The sequence below is a fragment of the Cupressus sempervirens genome, chromosome 1 (genome assembly GCF_028749045.1).
Source record: "Cupressus sempervirens isolate cs-2001-9-10 chromosome 1, ASM2874904v1, whole genome shotgun sequence".
Lineage (NCBI taxonomy): Eukaryota > Viridiplantae > Streptophyta > Pinopsida > Cupressales > Cupressaceae > Cupressus > Cupressus sempervirens.
In genome coordinates, this window is record NC_143118.1 from 98,371,114 (window position 1) to 98,388,339 (window position 17,226).

General features: G+C 37.1%; 1 pseudogene across 1 annotated transcript; it reads left to right on the forward strand.

The window, feature by feature from the left end:
- The first annotated feature begins 14,196 nt into the window (after positions 1-14,196).
- LOC149576407 (pentatricopeptide repeat-containing protein At2g13600 pseudogene) lies at positions 14,197-16,960 on the forward strand (annotated as a pseudogene). The gene has a single exon (XR_016361502.1). The product of XR_016361502.1 is annotated as a pentatricopeptide repeat-containing protein At2g13600 pseudogene (transcript).
- The last annotated feature ends 266 nt before the right edge of the window (positions 16,961-17,226 follow it).

Sequence of the window (17,226 nt, forward strand, 5' to 3'; positions counted from 1 at the left end):
AACAATAACAAACATTTCATAGAGCATACGATCACATAACCATGGTTAGGTTTATAAAGATCGAGACCAAATGATATCAACATGCCATCACATCTCATAACTCCCGAGCCTCTGGTCACAACCTAGGACTGGTCAACGCTAGTCAACCCAAAACCCAAAACAAGAAGCATATGGAATACACGACGCAAACACATGTTTTGGTTTTGCTATCTTACATAGTTGAATCAGTGTAGAGGTTTCTAGTTTTCTGTTTGCAAGTATATTTCAAATGTCTAAGTTTCATCATTTGACCTACAAGTCAACGCATTTGTTCCCCGATAGCATTATCCTTCCATTATTAAGAATTACATTCTAAGAATAACTTAAGGATAAGTATTTACTTATTGGCCTTTAATTAAATTGTTCTCTTTATTTAACTATGATCCACATTCTAATTAATTAACCTTTCAATTTTTCTAAGATCATTATTCGTTATATTATAAGAGGACCAATTATCATTCTTCGAATAAGAGATTATAACTTTATTAGAATGATCAATTAATATCGATTTACAATCCTTGACCTTTAATCATTCTAATAATTCTCAATTATATATTACTAAGTCTTCACCATTAAAATATCTAAAGTCGTTATTCAAGTCATCGGAATAAGACCTATCAACTTGATATTAATATTTCTACAATCTCATTAAAAGAATTATATCAATTAAATCTCTATTACATAACTTAATTATTAACTAAATCCTATTAACTCTAGTTAATTGATTTAATTAATAATTTCACAACCAAACCATCAACCCAATGAATATTAGTTGACTAATAACTAAAGGTTAGCCACACACAAATATTCAGGTTCATTGTTCAATAATAATAATAGCTTGCTAATATTTAATGATAAGCTATATTGGGAATCTTATTAATAGATCACATTCATCATTCTGCAACAATGTTCTCATTTATATTTTAATAATAACAAGTTATAATAAATCCTCAATACCAAGTATTATTATCTCAAATAAGTTTTCCCTATGTACGTTGATTCAGTTAACTGATAATCCTCCAAGTTATTAACCAATTCAATTTGATTAATATCTTTTACAGTACTTCAATCATTAACTAATCTCCTTTAGAGTAACTCTGTTTGTATTAGTTGATAACTATTTAAACTATTTATACTATTATTTATTAATAGTTTGTTAGACCCAACAAACATTAATAACTTATCACAACTATAAATAATCAATCTAGAGATCTTTTACATAGAACTCCATTAGCTAACTCTTAATACCGTTAAGGTATTCAAACGTATTAACCAATAACATAATAATTCAATCTTAATCCAATATCATTTAGAGTTTCTAAATTTAAATCAACATAATATAAATTATCATCTTACAATTATTTAATCAATATTAAAATCAACCATTAGACTTCATTTTCTGATTGTTCTAATAATATTTTGTCTATACAAAAGTTGTTTGAAAAAGATCCCTATCACAAACCAATAAGACTCATTGTATATTTTCACATGAATAATTTTCAAATTTTTAACATTATCATCTTCATTAAACAACTCTAAAATTGTTTAATAGTATTCAATATACATTATAAGAAGTCCACTATATAAACTATATTAAAATCTCTTTTCTTTTAATCCATTTACTTAGATTGACTAATAATTAATTACATTTCTTATTAACTAATCTTAATTAAATTTAATTTAATTAGATTAGATAATAGACCATATAAAACTAATGCATATTAATAAGATTCTAATAAGGGAAGATTGCAATAATATCTTTAATTCATTAAATAATCTCCACTAGATTATCTCTAATCAGATTTGTTGATAACTATTTAAACCATTATTTATTAATAGTTTGTTAGACCCAACAAACATTAATAAATAATAAACTCATCAAACTATATTTCCATAAGTCTCATTAAATATTATTTAACTAACCTTTAAGGCATATCAATAATTCAAATCGTAGCTATGTTATAACAATGTTATAATGTAACTATGACTCCTTGTCAATATAATAATTTTTATTTAAATCTAAATCTAATATCATTAAAATTTGAGTCTCTTAATAATCATCATTAAACATTTTTATAAATTACCACCTCTTAATTATATATTAAATAATTAATATTAAAAGTCATCCATTCTCTATTGAATTCAATATCTCTATCCATCAGCTCCATCCACTACTTTCCATTAAAAATCTCCATTAATTCATTTAGAGCATTCTTATTAGTCTTTAGACTAATTAAATAATTATTAAATTCTAATTATATCACTTTGATATATTATTTTTGTGAAGTTTAAGCATAAAGAACTCTTGGTTATGGAAGATGAAGAGACATTCGTTCTTGAATAAAACAATCCTAGTATGGCGGCCATATCTCCCTAATGAACCGTTGGATCGGGCTGAAATTTAAATATGTTGGAGAGGGCCAAGTTGTGCCAATTCTGACGAAAGCGATCGAATAAATTAGATCTCGATAAAAAGTTATGAATGACTGAATTTGGGTCTATCCAAGAGGTAGCGACAGGACAATTTATGATGAATTAAGAATTTCCTCTTAAAATAATTATTCTCTAAATTTACCCATAAAAGGGTTTATTCATATGCATCTAAAAATATAATTGATAGAAAGATTACATCTAATGATTCGAATTTTCACTATAAAATTTCTATTTTAATTCCAAATCTTGTCTTTCTAATTTCACAACATAAATTCGAACCCAAACCTGATTAAGATCTAATTTTTTCTCCTTAATTGGATCTAGGATTCTTCTATTGCTTTCTTCTCATCCAAATAAAATATCAAGATTCCAATTTCAAATAGTAGATTCAATCACAGAGAGTATTCAGACACATAAAATAGATATGATGAAGACAGGAAGAGAAAGAGTGCAAAGAGAATATGAGAATATTACGAGTGAACCTAGACACTGATGCTAATTTTTCATGCCTCAGAAGTCCATAGAAAATCCTTTCCTTTTCTATCATTCACAAATCTTCCAAGAATCCAAGCCAATCGAATCCTCCAAGTGATTAAAAGTGCTAGAAAGAGCATAGAAGCAAGTAAAAAATATATGAGCATATGAAACTTCTCTCATGCATGTAAGCTTGAAGCTTCTCTTTTTTTTTTGCTTGTAGCTCGTGGCTTCCATCAAACCTGTAGCTTTCATTAAACCTGTAGCTTCCATTAAGGTTTTCTTTTAAGCTTTTATGAATGCTTGAATATCAAGAGTTCTCAAGAAACTTTTGGAATGCTTCTTGAAACCGCTGAAAGGTGTCACCAACTAAGCATGAGTCTTTTCCAATTCTTTTTTGATGAGTCATAGAATTGTAGACACCTTGTGCTTAATCATGCACTAACCCTCGTGTTGTTGACACATGTTAATTCTCATGCAAGCTTATAACTCCAATTTACTTTACTCTTTTCGAATTAATTTATTTATTAAGTCTCATGCACTAACTCTTTTCGAATTAATTTATTTATTAAGTCTCATGCACTAACTTTAATATCTCCTTTTTTCAATATTAATATACTTATATTTTAATCATATGAGATTTAGAATCTTTTAATAATTTAAAATATATTTTTCACTTTTAAATTTCATTTTCCAAAACTTTATTGCTAAAATATTTATTAGCTTTAATAGTAATATTATTTAGTCATTTATTTAAAAATGAGCTCCAAATATATTATTATTAAAATAAATATTGTCACATTTCAAATTTAATATTATAACTTTTATCTTCCAATTTAATTATTTTATTTAATTAATTTTTCAATTAATTAAATAAAATAAATAATAAAATACAATATTAATTTTCTATTAAATTAAACTATTAATTAAATCTTTTAATTAGGCTTAATTAATAGAAAATACATCAAAGACTCATAAGGTAAAAATACAAAAAATTCATCATAGCCAAAATAGATACAAATCAAACCAAAGGGTTTATATCATGAATTACATCATCTGATGCATTCGGAGGGTACTCAACTTAGATACTTGTCCTAATTTTTCAATTAGAACAAATGGCTTAAAGGGTTAGCATTTGGACTTGAGAATTTATCTCCCCTCTCTTATCATTGAGATAATGTGATAGGGTACGCTCATCTTGACAATTCAGGGAAGTCGATACCCGGTACTTGCAACCTGCATAAAAACCATGCATGTACAAGCACAATATATATACTAAACTAAACAGGCAATGGCAGGAAGTGGTGCATCATGTAGATCCCGACTAGCAGGTGACTACGACTCCCTTCTTTAACCACATCAGACACGCCATACAAAAGCAAACACGCAAAGCAAATACGCACACCATACACATGCAAGTATGGGGTAAGTATCCATAAGAAAACACATATGATAATAAATCATCTTATTAATCATCATTAATAACTGAAAGCAATGTAATAATCATCATCAATAATTGCGAATACTAAAAATAATCATCATACATACATAAAATGTAGAGTCTAAGTAATCTCATCACATATCAACTAAATTCATAGCACAATATCTGATAATCTCAAAACAATACTGCTAACCAACAACATAAAACTGACTTTAAAAGAGTTCAGCAATGATAACAAAATGCGAACTAGGGGCAGGCACTACAGCTTAGGGATAGGCAAGTGGATGGCATTTAATGAGGGTGGGTGAAGGAGGAGATATTTGTTAACTTTGGCTTGGGTTAGTAAGTCTTAACCCATGTTTAGAGAATGTGACAAGGTTAGGAGGGGTTTAGGATTAGGTTTAAAGAAATCTTTTAGAAGAGTCTAGACTTTGGATGAGGATAAAGACTTTCTAGAATAGTCTAGAATTTCCTAGGATGAGGATGAAGACTTTCTAGAAGAGTCTAGAACTTCTTAGGATGAGGATAAATTAGATTTTTAGGAAATAAATAAAGTTTTATTTATTTCAAGGGTTTGGGTTGAGGAGATATTTATTAAAACTTTTTTAATAAACATGAGGATTAATATTTAATCTTAATTAAATATTTTGAGTTGGGATTAGGGGTAGGAAATGATGGGATTTAGCCTTTAATCAAAATTAAAAAAGGATTAGAAGATTTTGGAAGAGGTTAATAGTCTTAAGGATTTTGGCCAAGTTTTGGGCAAAAAATAAATTTTTTATTTATTTTGGGGTTTTTGGTCAATTTATTAATTAAATAATTAATAAATAAGAAAATAATGTTTAAATAATATTTAAACATTTTTGGGAGGGATTCCTTAATTAAATATTTATAATTAAGATAAAGGGATTTAATGGCATAAAAATAAATAAATTAATTAAATAATTAATTAATTAATAAATGATGATGTCATTAGAAATTTTTCAGAAAATAAAAATACTTTATTTTTTAAATGTTTTTAGGTGTCTACACCAATAACCCGAACCCATGCACAATAGACGAGTCTTCATCTTCTCCTTCCAACTATCACAGTTGGCCCCATCAAATCTAGGACTATCCTTTCTAAAAAGATTCGACATCGATCTCCCAAAGTTGTTAAGCTTATCCTTCAAGGACCTGAAGCTCTGATACCAATTGTTAGAATATATAGTTCACCAATATAATTGAGAGGAGGGGGGGTGTGAATCAATTATCCAACTAATATCACAATTATCTATCTTATTAAACTTTAACCATATGAGAAATATAATTAGAAATGACAATAAGATACTCATACACAATAACGCTAGATATGTTAACTAGGGAAACCCTTGATTATAGAGAAAATCTCAGTAGGAATGGTACCCACAAGATGATGTACTAATATAAATATTCCTTATTAGAGGATGAACCCTGTTAGGAGTCTATGAATACATTCAATACATATGAGTCCCTGTTAGTAAACTTTGAATCCTTGTTAGGAGATTCCAACCCTATTAGGAGTTGTGGAAGACAGTTGGACCCATTGCCCAAACAACTTCAATGTTAAGACCAATGAACCCACTTCCCAAATGATCTTTGTATTATTCCTTCTAGAATAATAAAAATGAAATGTACTTCCTTCCTCTTCCTCTGTCCTTTCAACCAGACTTATGCTCCTTTAGATCTTGTAATTAGATAATAAAACTTGCATCCAATAATCCCTTTGATTGCTTACATGCATTTACCAAACACTCTTCTCCTTTTCGCACTTCACACTTCATACAATGATCACGACACATTACAGTCAAGAAAAACATCTTTCATTTACACAATATCTTCAGAATAATTCTTTTAGTCGGCCTTAAGGCTTTCCCAATTAATTATAATAAGATAATTAATTAATTACAATTATAATAGCACTGTCAGCTCATAGTCTATACAAAACTTCACACATGTGATACTAGGGCTTGTAAATTTGCTAACATCACCAACAAACTATCCTTTGTCACTGCCTAACTACACATCTTCTCATTACATCTTAGATGTAAGATAGCGAACAACCATTAGGAACTTCTATCCTAATGCTATGTCTCTATACTGCTCTTTGTAAATCAATTACAACTTCCGTACGTCTTTGACTTAGACTCTGTGAACTAAACCACATCATCAGGACACTATGCTAAATATGTCTATGATTGTGCATTACCAGACAATTAATCCATTGTTCGTACAACTAAAATCTCTGTCTACTACTCAACTAGTATTTACAAAAACCTTATTATGTTAACATCAATGTCAAACATAGTCATGAATGCAACATGTCAATATTTCCAATGCTTAGGATACTCCCCCAAAGTAGTAGCATCAACATTCATGCTAACAGCCACCACCTCAACCTTGGTATTGTGATATTTCTTCTTCTTGCTTCTATTGAGGTGAACCCTTTTGCTATTGAGGCCTGGGAAGGGAGACTACAATGGGTTGGAGGACCTTTGAGAGCATTGACTTGAACTAGTGGTCTAGCTATTTTTTAATCTTTATTTTTGATAGAGAAAGATGGACATGCTATTTACTGCTTGAGTTTCTTTGTTGGGTCTTATAGTGATGAAAGTGTGTCCCCCTTTTTGTTTCTTTTATTCCTATGATCGGGTGTTTGCTGGTAGTTTCAAAGGGTTCACTCGGGACCTTTGTTATTATTTTTGGTTAAAGTTTACAACTTTTGTGGGGGCTTGTCCCAATAGTATCTTTGAAAATGTTGACTATGGTTGGTGGTTCAGTCACATTCAAACCTCTATTCTTGATAGAGGTAGATCTAATATGCTATTTTTTTTCTTGGTGATCGTCACTAGATGTTGTTAATGTGTTAACTATGTCTAGTGTCTGCCCTTTGGACTTGTTCTCTACTTGTACCACAGGCCAACACCCTCTTACTACTTTTATTAACAAATTTAAGTATTATATTTATAATTTTATAGAATTTAACTATGTAATAAATTTGAAAAATGAAATAATGACTAATATTAGATATAATTTAAAAGTGAAACTATGACAATCAAACTCTATGCCTCTCCAAAACCTAGATCGGGAACCTAGGTTTAAAATATAACACCTAGCAAAAGAAAGAAAAATAATTTTTTTCCTTTAACACAAAAATACGATTAACTTTACACTTTCCATTGTCATATAGAATGGGTACATTACATAACATGAATGCTAAATATTGATTAGGAATATTCACTTTAGGAGGAGGAAAAATTGCTCTGCTAGGGTTTTCTTGCTTCATGCGAACTTTCAGTTTTTTTTGCGTACGACCCTTCGCTTGCACTCCCCTTCTGTCGGCACTTGTCATACCGCATTTACTGCGGGAGCTTTAGGTTAGGATATAATGGCTCTGACCAGCAGTGAACCATATGTTTCTGGTGTTCACGCTGCTGCTTCAGATTGCCATAGCGCCGCCACCAAACAAATGCCCACGCAAGTGTCCTGAAGGTTTTCCACGAGGTAATCCTGATATTATCCTTCCTTTGCAAGAATTTGATGCTGCATGTGACTGGTTAGAGCAACATACCTTGATAGGGTATTTTGTTGGTAGGACTCCTCCTAAAGCTATGCTCAGAGAATGGGTCAACAAATGCTGGACTCCTCATGGAGTCCGCCTTGATGCTGTGCAAAACCTTACAAAAGGTTTCTTTTTATTTCGCTTTGCTAACTTGTCGCAAGCAGACGCGGTCTTTACCAATGGCCCTTGGTCTGTGCGTTCCTCTCTGCTTGTTTTTCAGAAATGGTCCTGAGACTTCACTGTCTCGGATGATAAAAAGCTTAGGGTTCCTGTATGGGTCGAATTCCCAAGTCTACCCTTGCCTTGCTGGCCTTTCATTGAGTCTATTACCCAAGCTCGCCCAAGCCCTTGGCAAAGTTGTTACCAAGGAGCCTAAATTTTTTTTTAATGCTCGCCCTCAGTGGCGTGTTTGCATTGAAGTTGATCTTTCCAAAGATCTCAAAGATTTTGTAGAAATCCAGATTGGAACTCAAACCTTCTCACAGAAGGTGCTTTACTTGAACCTACCTAACACCTGTTATAGGTGCCAGTTTGCAGAACACAAGATCAGGGATTGCCCTTTGGCTACGCCTAGGGTCAAATACCAGCCTAAAGCAGCACCTGTCAAACAGGTCGAAGGAAAAAAAGAAGAATGGGTTACTGTTGGGCACAATGGCAAGCCTGCCTTGAATCCCTTGGCCCCTAAGCCATCCTATGCGGCGGTTACTACGATTCCTCCTACTTCCATAGAAGTATCAATACCTGCTAGCGTGGAGCCGCCAGCGGCTTCCATTGCACTTGTTCTAGGGGTTTCACATGTTTCAAACCCTGCTGGTTCGCAGGGGATCAAGGAGGGGGCTAGAGCCTTGCCCTTGGTTGGGGCTCATACTCCTTTTGTAGTTTCTTCCATAGTACCACCAGCAACAAGGCGTTCTCGCAGTCCTCCTGGACATGCAGAGATATCAGGGGTAAAACGGCAGGCTGTAAGTCCAGAGGATTTCCCGTCTAACTTCCACTTGATTTCTACCTTTTTGCAGAATAGCTACTCCTCTCTGGAGGACAAGGATGATATGGAAGAGTTCTCATGAACTTCCTCTCATGGAATGTTCGAGGTCTTACAGACCTCCCCAGAAAGTTCTATGTCCGAGATACCCGTCATAGACTTGGGAATTTAGATTTTCTTTGCCTGCAAGAAGTTAAGATTTTTGGTTTCATGCTTTCTGCTGCATGTCACATCATTTGGCAGGATAGCGTTATGTTTTATTCTTAGCATGAAGCTGGCCGAGGTGGTTTAGTTACTCTCCTGTCACCTTGCCTTCATTCTACTATTATCTCGCACAGTTCTAACCACACACACCGTACTATTTGGCTTTTGCTCTCCATTAACAATCATTCTTTTGGAGTCATTAATGTTTATGCCTCCAATGATGTTGTGGAAAGGGCACAAATGTGGGTTTGGCTTGCTGACAACTTGCCGCTAGGTACTTGGGTCCTGTGTGGGGACTTCAATATGGTTGAAGTAGCCTCTGAAAAAGATGGCATTCTCCCTTTCCATTGGACAGCTGGGGAAAGAGAAGCCTGGTTTTACATGTGACATAAATTGGGCTTTTTTGATCCCAATACAAACCGCCGCCATGGTAGTGGGGCCTGGTACACTTGGTCCAATTTTTGAGCCAGTCCTGACTGCATTTTGAAATGTCTTGATTGTGCTATGATCTCAGCGCAATCTTTTCTCTCCTTTTCTGAAGATCGTGATTTGCCTGTGATTCTCCTGACAAATGTGACGCTGTCAGACCACTATCCCATTTATTTTGGCATTTCTTGGCAAATAGCTGTCCCCAAGGTGGCCAAGTCTCAATTCTTCCTTAACACGTCTGTGCTGTTGCATGCTTCCACCATCTCCCACATCCAACGTGTCTGGAATTTGGAGCCATGTCCGCATTCCCATCGAGGTTGGATTGAATGGTGGAATGACACCATTACCAAAACTGCTCGAATTTTGCGCATCTACAGGCATCAGCTGGCTATCTTCAAAAAATGGTCTTATGAAGCCAACACCCTTTCCCTCAAAAAAGCCTCTGAAGCTCTCACCTTCAACCCCTTTGATGTGGAGTTACAAATTCAGCTTGCCAAGCTTCGCCATGATAAGCAAATTGCTGATAACTATGCTACCCGAGGAGCCCAAATCAAAGCCCGTCTCCACTGGTTGGAGGTTGGCGACAAAGCCTCGAAGGAATTCTTCCAAGTTCTCTGAGCTCGTCATACCAATGTTGGGATTAAAAAGATAAAATAGGGAACTAATGTTCTTTCCAGTCTGCCCGACATCCTGCAAGCATTTGTTCTTCACTATGAGAACGTCTTTGTTTCGTAGGGCAATTCGGTTGCTCAGGAGGAGGCTCTCAGAAAGTGTATTGCTGTTACTCCAAACCGCCTCGCGATTGAGCAATGCGCTTTCTGCGAGCAACTTCTTTCCCTCCGAGACCTTAAAGAGGTAGTTTACTCCATGGCGGATGACAAATCCCCTGGGTGTGATGGATTTCCCTGCGAATTTTAAAAACATCTTTGGGAGCAAATTGGTCCTGATTTGCACAAAGTCTATTTTGAAGCATATCATTCTAAAAGCCTAGGAGCGATCATAAATAAAGGCAATATTAAATTCATACCTAAAGCTCGTGATCCTGAGGACATATCCAACTGGAGGCCCATCACCCTCCTGAATGTGTCTTATAAGATCATTGCCAAGGCACTCTCTCTCAAAATCTGCCATATGCTACCTTTAATTGTGCGGCTTGAACAAACTGGCTTCATCAAATCCAGATATATTCTTGACAACATCATTGCTATCTGGGAAGGTATGGAATGGGCCCGTAAGTCCAAGCAGCATGCTATCTTTTTAAAGATAGATTTCACTAAAGCCTTTCATTTTGGCTACGCTTCAGGCTCTAGGTTTTGGTCCCAATTTCCTTCAGTCCGTGGAGATGCTCTTTGGTGACGCTAATGCTTGCATCACCATCAATAATTCACAATCTGAAGCTTTTGGGCTTTTTCGCTCCATCAGGCAAGGTTGTCCGCTAGCTCCAGCGCTTTATGTCCTTGCTGTTGAAGGTTTTGGTTATTTACTTGCTCACTCTGTGTCTTTAGGATTGGTCCGTGGCATTTCCTTGCCTGATTCTTCCTCCCAGTTAGTCAATGGTCATTTTGATGATGATTCTTTTCTTACTCTTCTTGAAGATGAAGAAAACATTAAAAATACTTTAAATTGTCTGGACACTTCTTGTCAAGCCTCTAGCTCTACCATTCAATGGCATAAAACGCTTTGTTACCGCCAGTCTTTCTTGCCAGCTCCACCTTGGCTCAGCCAGTTTCAATGGAAATGGGTTACTCATGGAGAAATCTTTCACTTTCTTGGCATTCCCTTTGCTTTCTAGGCTTCCCCTGTGGAGCTTTGGAATGCTGTGCTTGCTAAGATTAGCAAAAAGCTTGATTATTGGATCACTAAGCTGCTTTCTCTTGCTGGTAAATTCCAGATTTGTTCTAAGATTCTGGTTGCCACCCATGTGTACTATTCTTCCTGTTGGGCTCTCTCCAAAGCTTCCTATCTGAAGCTAGAACGTTTGCTCAGAGATTTTCTTTGGGCCTTTGGTTCTGACCATCTTGGTTTTCACAGTGTTGCTTGGGATTTCTGTTGTCTCCCAAGGGAATTTGGGGGTCTCGGCTTGCTTTCCACTCAGAAGCAAGGCCTTGCCCTCTGTGCGAAATGGATATCAGAGCTATTTCTGGAGATGAAACTAGAAAGATACTAGTAAGGCATTGCATTTCTTCCGGCTTCCCTGTTAATAGACCGGCGTGGAAGGGGATTGGTTTTTAGACCCTTCTCACTATGCGTGAACCGGTGGTCATACAGGGCTCTTTTGTTATAAAGAGCATCTGGAAAGCCTAGGAAGCTGTTAAACCTTGGCTTCGTTGGGCTAGTGATGAGTTTTGCAATGGGCTATCTTTAAATCAACTAAACATTTGGTGGTCTCCCCTGTTTGCCATCCAGGGCACTCCTCTTGCCAAGACTCAAGGTGCTAGTGCTCTGCGTTTCTTTAAATGTGGCATCCACACTACCAAGGATATTTTTTCAAGAGTCACCATGAATTTTAGGTCATGGGAGGATATGCAAGTTTAGTACTGCCTTGTTAGTTCCATCGCCAGACTTTTGACCTTTTGTTGTCTTCCATCCCTGTGCACTTAGTTCATAAAGTGGGGATTCAGTCTATTCATCCTTGGTGGCATGATTGGAAGTGGTATCCTACCACTCTATTTACCAATTATAAGCCCAACATGGGGTACAGATGGCTTTCGCCCCACCTTCCAATGGTGGACACGCTTAATCAACGGTGGCATTTGCAATCTTCGCTTTCTCAATGGAGAAAATGTTTCGACACCATTTGGAGTGCCATTACTGAACCTAAGATTACCCACTTTGCTTGGTGCCTTGCCTTCCAAGGTCTTCCCCTGGGGCCTTGGCTCAAGCACATTGGGGTTCCTGATCCCAGATGCCCCTTCTGTGGTCAACCTGAGTCCTTTTTGCATATTTTTTGGTTTTGCAAGCGTGCTCAGAATTATTGGCACTGGATTCATGATTTTTTCAAGCCTTTTAGGCCCGAACCTTTTTCATGGCACATGATCCTGCTGGGTGATTCCCCCAGAATTCCTCGGAAGTTCTCCCAGATTTGGTATACCTTCAGGATGGAAATTTTGTTTTCTCTATGGAAAGATAGGAATGCAGTTTTATTCACTCACAATTTTTTGGATGTTAACATTGCAATATACACTAAGGCATGCATTTGTAACAATGTCATTATGCAGATACAGGTGCAAGCTAATAAAGTTGCCTTGGAAGTTGCGCAGTTACAGGAATTGTTAAATCATTGGGGCAATGCTCCATGCACCATTGCTAGAGTGCCTCTGGATGCCTCAGCCGATGCCTCTTCGTCCCGCGGTCGCTGTTCCCGATGCTAGTCCTCTGGCCGCCATTCACACACGCCGCGCCCCCAGGGTCCCTACCACTGCTCTCCCAGCAGTGGACATGGCGGTTGGAGGCGCCGCTTCGCTTTCCCACCGCGTGGTGGTTTTGGTTGGTCCTCGGCTCCTCCCCCTGGACGGGCGCACTCTGGCAAGTTTCCTCGACTGGCCTTGGCAATTTCTCCTCCGCGGCCAAACACAAAGGATGCGGAGACTGCGACTACCCCAGATCCTGCTGATGCTGCTGACGGCTAGACTGTTCCCAGTCCGCCCCACAATCCCACTGATGCGTGAGGATTTCATGATAAAGATGATCCTCCCTCTGTTGGCACTGCCTTGGTAGCTTAAAAGTTTTTTTTCTTTTTGATGAATATTTAATAGTTTCTGGCTGAGGCCATGTTATTTTTTCCGGCTTCGACCGTCTGAACTCATTCGCGGGGTGATCCTGTATCCTCCGACCCCTTTTTTGTGAATTGTAATCTTAGTAAATTTTATTAATTGATAAGGACTATTCATCAAAAAAGAAAATATTGATTAGATTAGATGCCACTATAACAATGGATGCGACTATCCTCCATCCAAAATGCACAGATGACCAATTTTCAAAAAATCAAAAACATAATGAATTTTTCTGAAAATTTCAGAGTTTGATTTCATGATCTGCATAGGGGAGAGGACCTAATACTTGAGCGCGTACCAATGGTTGTGACAGTAGTTGTTAACTTAATACCCACACTTGTTGATTTAACATCGAACATTTTTGACAAGATTGTACCAATAGATGTAACTTTAAAGTTGTTCTTGTTAATGATAATTACCCATAAGTGAATGAAAAGTGTCCCTTTTCCCAAAAAACAACCAATAGTGTGATGCCACATCAGCTGCACAAGTATGGGGGTCTCCAATGCACTATGATTGGTCTCACTTTCTTTTTGGGCTGTTTTGGACACTTTGACAAAAAGCATGCTAATGTGGCATCATATTTGATGATGTGGCTCTGAAACCTTAGTTATAAGCAGGGGACTTGCCAAGTAAGCTACTACCAAAAAATGAGAGTGATTTGAAATTTTCACATAGGATTTTGAGAAGTGCAAAGTTAGGGTGCACAACTACTGGATCCTCTCCCCTAGTTTGTAGTCAAGACAACAAAAAATTTGGAAAAAAATCACTACCAAAAATTTAACTTTATTCTGTCTTTAGTGGAGATTAGCCCGTCCCATAACAACACATACCTATTCGAGGAATTTCCTTCATTGCATAATAAGAACTCTGAGATGGAGGGAATTATAAAACTCATCTGAACGTATGAACAAGAAACTCAGAAAAATTGATGCAAAACCATGCGAATTCAGGCACGAACCTTGAAGCTGCCGCTTTGATGGGCGAGACACCAATACTGCAATAATAGGTTCGCGCGAATTTTACAACCTGTTCACGCAGCCCTGCCCGCGTTCAGTTATCTTATGAAGGATTCCGAATGACAGATTGTTTTTAAATTTTACCTCGCCATCATAAAACCCTGTTTGCGATTCCGCCCCCTTTGGAACTATGTGATTGTTTTGATTTTTTCAAGCCATGTTATGGCGCGCACCCTCGGCTGCCTACAAAAATGAGAAGCAACGGCAGCTAACCTTGTTTGTTTGGACTGCACTCCATCATTCACATCTCATGCCATTCACCACCACCATTGCTAAAAGTGCAATTAAAACTATGGCAATTGATTGCAACCAATCCATAGACACCGAGAAATGTGTGGATGTTATTAGATTGTGTAAACAGGGCCAACTGAAAGAAGCTCTCTACATTTTGCAATTCTTGCATCAGCAAAATTTGTGTTCATATTCATCGACGCTTTATGTCAATATCTTGCAGCTCTGCATCAAGAAGAGACTTCTAGCACAAGGAAAGCTGGTGCAATCCCACTTTATTCAGACTGGATTGCAAACCCCCAGCAACTTAGTGTGGAATAAAATCGTTAACATGTATGTCCAGCTTGGCAATCTTGTAGAAGTTCGCAAAGTGTTTGACGAAATGCCGGAGCGAAATGTGGCCTCCTGGACTACCATGATTGCAGCTTATATACGAAGGGGTTATGCAGAACAAGCATTGGAATCCTTTTGTGAAATGAAGAAAGCACACATCCAGCCAGACGAGTATACTTTTGCCAGCGTTCTTCCGGCATACGCAGATTTGAGAGCTCTGTGTCAGGGGAAGCAGATCCATAAGGATATAATAAGATGTGGATTTCACTCCGACTTATTTGTGGGGAGTGCACTAATAGATATGTATTCAAAATGTGGGAGTGTAGAAGATGCGCGCCATGTGTTTGATGCAATGCCTCAACGAAATATGGTCACGTGGAATGCTATAATTGCAGGATTTGCCAAGAGTGGTCAAGTCGAGGAAGCACTGAAGCTTTTCGACGAAATGCCAGAACGAGATGTAATCTCGTGGAATGTGATTATTTCAGGATTTGAACGTAATGGATTCATTGATGAAGCTCTTGATCTCTTTCAGAAGATGCCTGAACGTAGTATAGTTTCATGGAATTCAATGATTGCGGGGTGCGTACAAAATGGGCATTATGATAAAGCCCTCGAATTGTTTGAGAAAATGCAAGTGACAGGTTTGAAATCGGACTTGGAAACCTTTTCTTCTGTTCTACCGGCATGTTCTAACCTAGCGGCTCTGCAGCATGGCAAGATGGTTCACGAGGATGTGATTCGAAGTGGGCTACAGTTTGACAGCTTTGTAGAAAGTGCTCTTATTGACATGTACTCTAAGTGCGGTTGTTTACTGGATGCTCACAAAGTATTTGATAAAATTTCTCAAAGAGATCTAGTATCATGGACTGTGATGATTACAGGTTATGCCATGAATGGTTGTGCTAACAAGGCCCTGCTTCTTTTTGAAGAAATGCAAGGGTTTGGTATGAGGCCAGACCATGTAACTTTCACCGGTGTTCTGTCAGCTTGTAGCCACGCGGGCCTAATGGATGATGGATGGCTATATTTCAATCGAATGGTTCACCGTTATCACATCAAGCCAACATTAGATCATTATTGCTGCATGGTTGATCTTTTTGGTCGAGCTGCACGCCTGAACGAAGCAATTGATTTTATAAAGAGAATGCCAGTGAAACCAGATGCTGCTGTTTGGGGAACTCTGCTTGGTGCCTGTAGAATCCATTCCAATTTGGAGCTAGGTGAATATGTGGCAAAATACCTTTTTGAGTTGGACCCTGAGAATCCCGCACATTATGTAACATTATCAAACATCTATTCAGCATCCGGCCGGTGGGATGACACTGAAAGGGTACGAACAATGATGAAAGCAAGGATGCTAGAAAAAAAACCAGGATGCAGCTGGATTGAGGTTAATAACAAGCTGTACTCCTTTGTAGAGCATACCTGCAAATGAACACGGATCAGTTTACGTTCAAATTTGAATTCACAGCAACGTCGATACACCGCACTGTTGGATGCAGCGCTTAAAATTAAATTTTTAGTCTATATCTGGTGCAAAGTTGGGATGTTAGCCTTAACAGATCAAGGAGACAGGGTACTTTGCCTGACATGAATTTAGACTTGCATGATATTAACTCAGAGCAAAAGGAATTCATTTTCAGTGTCTGCAGTGAGAAGCTGAGAATCATATTTGACCTTGTCAGCACATTTGGTGAAACACCATTTAAAGTTGCAGGAACCTTGGCTGCGTAGTGATTGCCATTCCGCCACAGAAATTCATCGCAAGATTACCGTAGAACAATTACTGATAGTAATGACAGTGGCCAGGATTCAAAGATAAGCAATGTTCACTGGGAGATTATTGTCGAAAAATTGGAGAAATATCAATCCATAAATGCAAACCAAAAAAACCGTAAATGCAATATTATGAAAGTGGTCTATCTTTAGGCTCAGCGACGAATATTGATGTGCTGAAAGTATGTATTCTCATCAAATTGGATTTTTAACACAAAATGAGTTGCAAAACTGGTCTATAAATTTGAGCCTGGGGTGGATTAAAATATAATGACGATTTGAAAACATACCGTATTATAAAGTTATGAAATGCAGTTATATTGATAGTATTTATCAACACTAACACTATAGATTTCATTGCTGGTTTTTTAACTTTTTCTGGTTTTCATTGCTGGTGTTAACAAAGCTGTATGAGTATCTAGTAGGCTTACCATCTATAAAATTAAATCCAAATATAATTTCTATCTCCCATCCAGCATCATTTTTGTCTCCCATTCCAAAATTGTTGG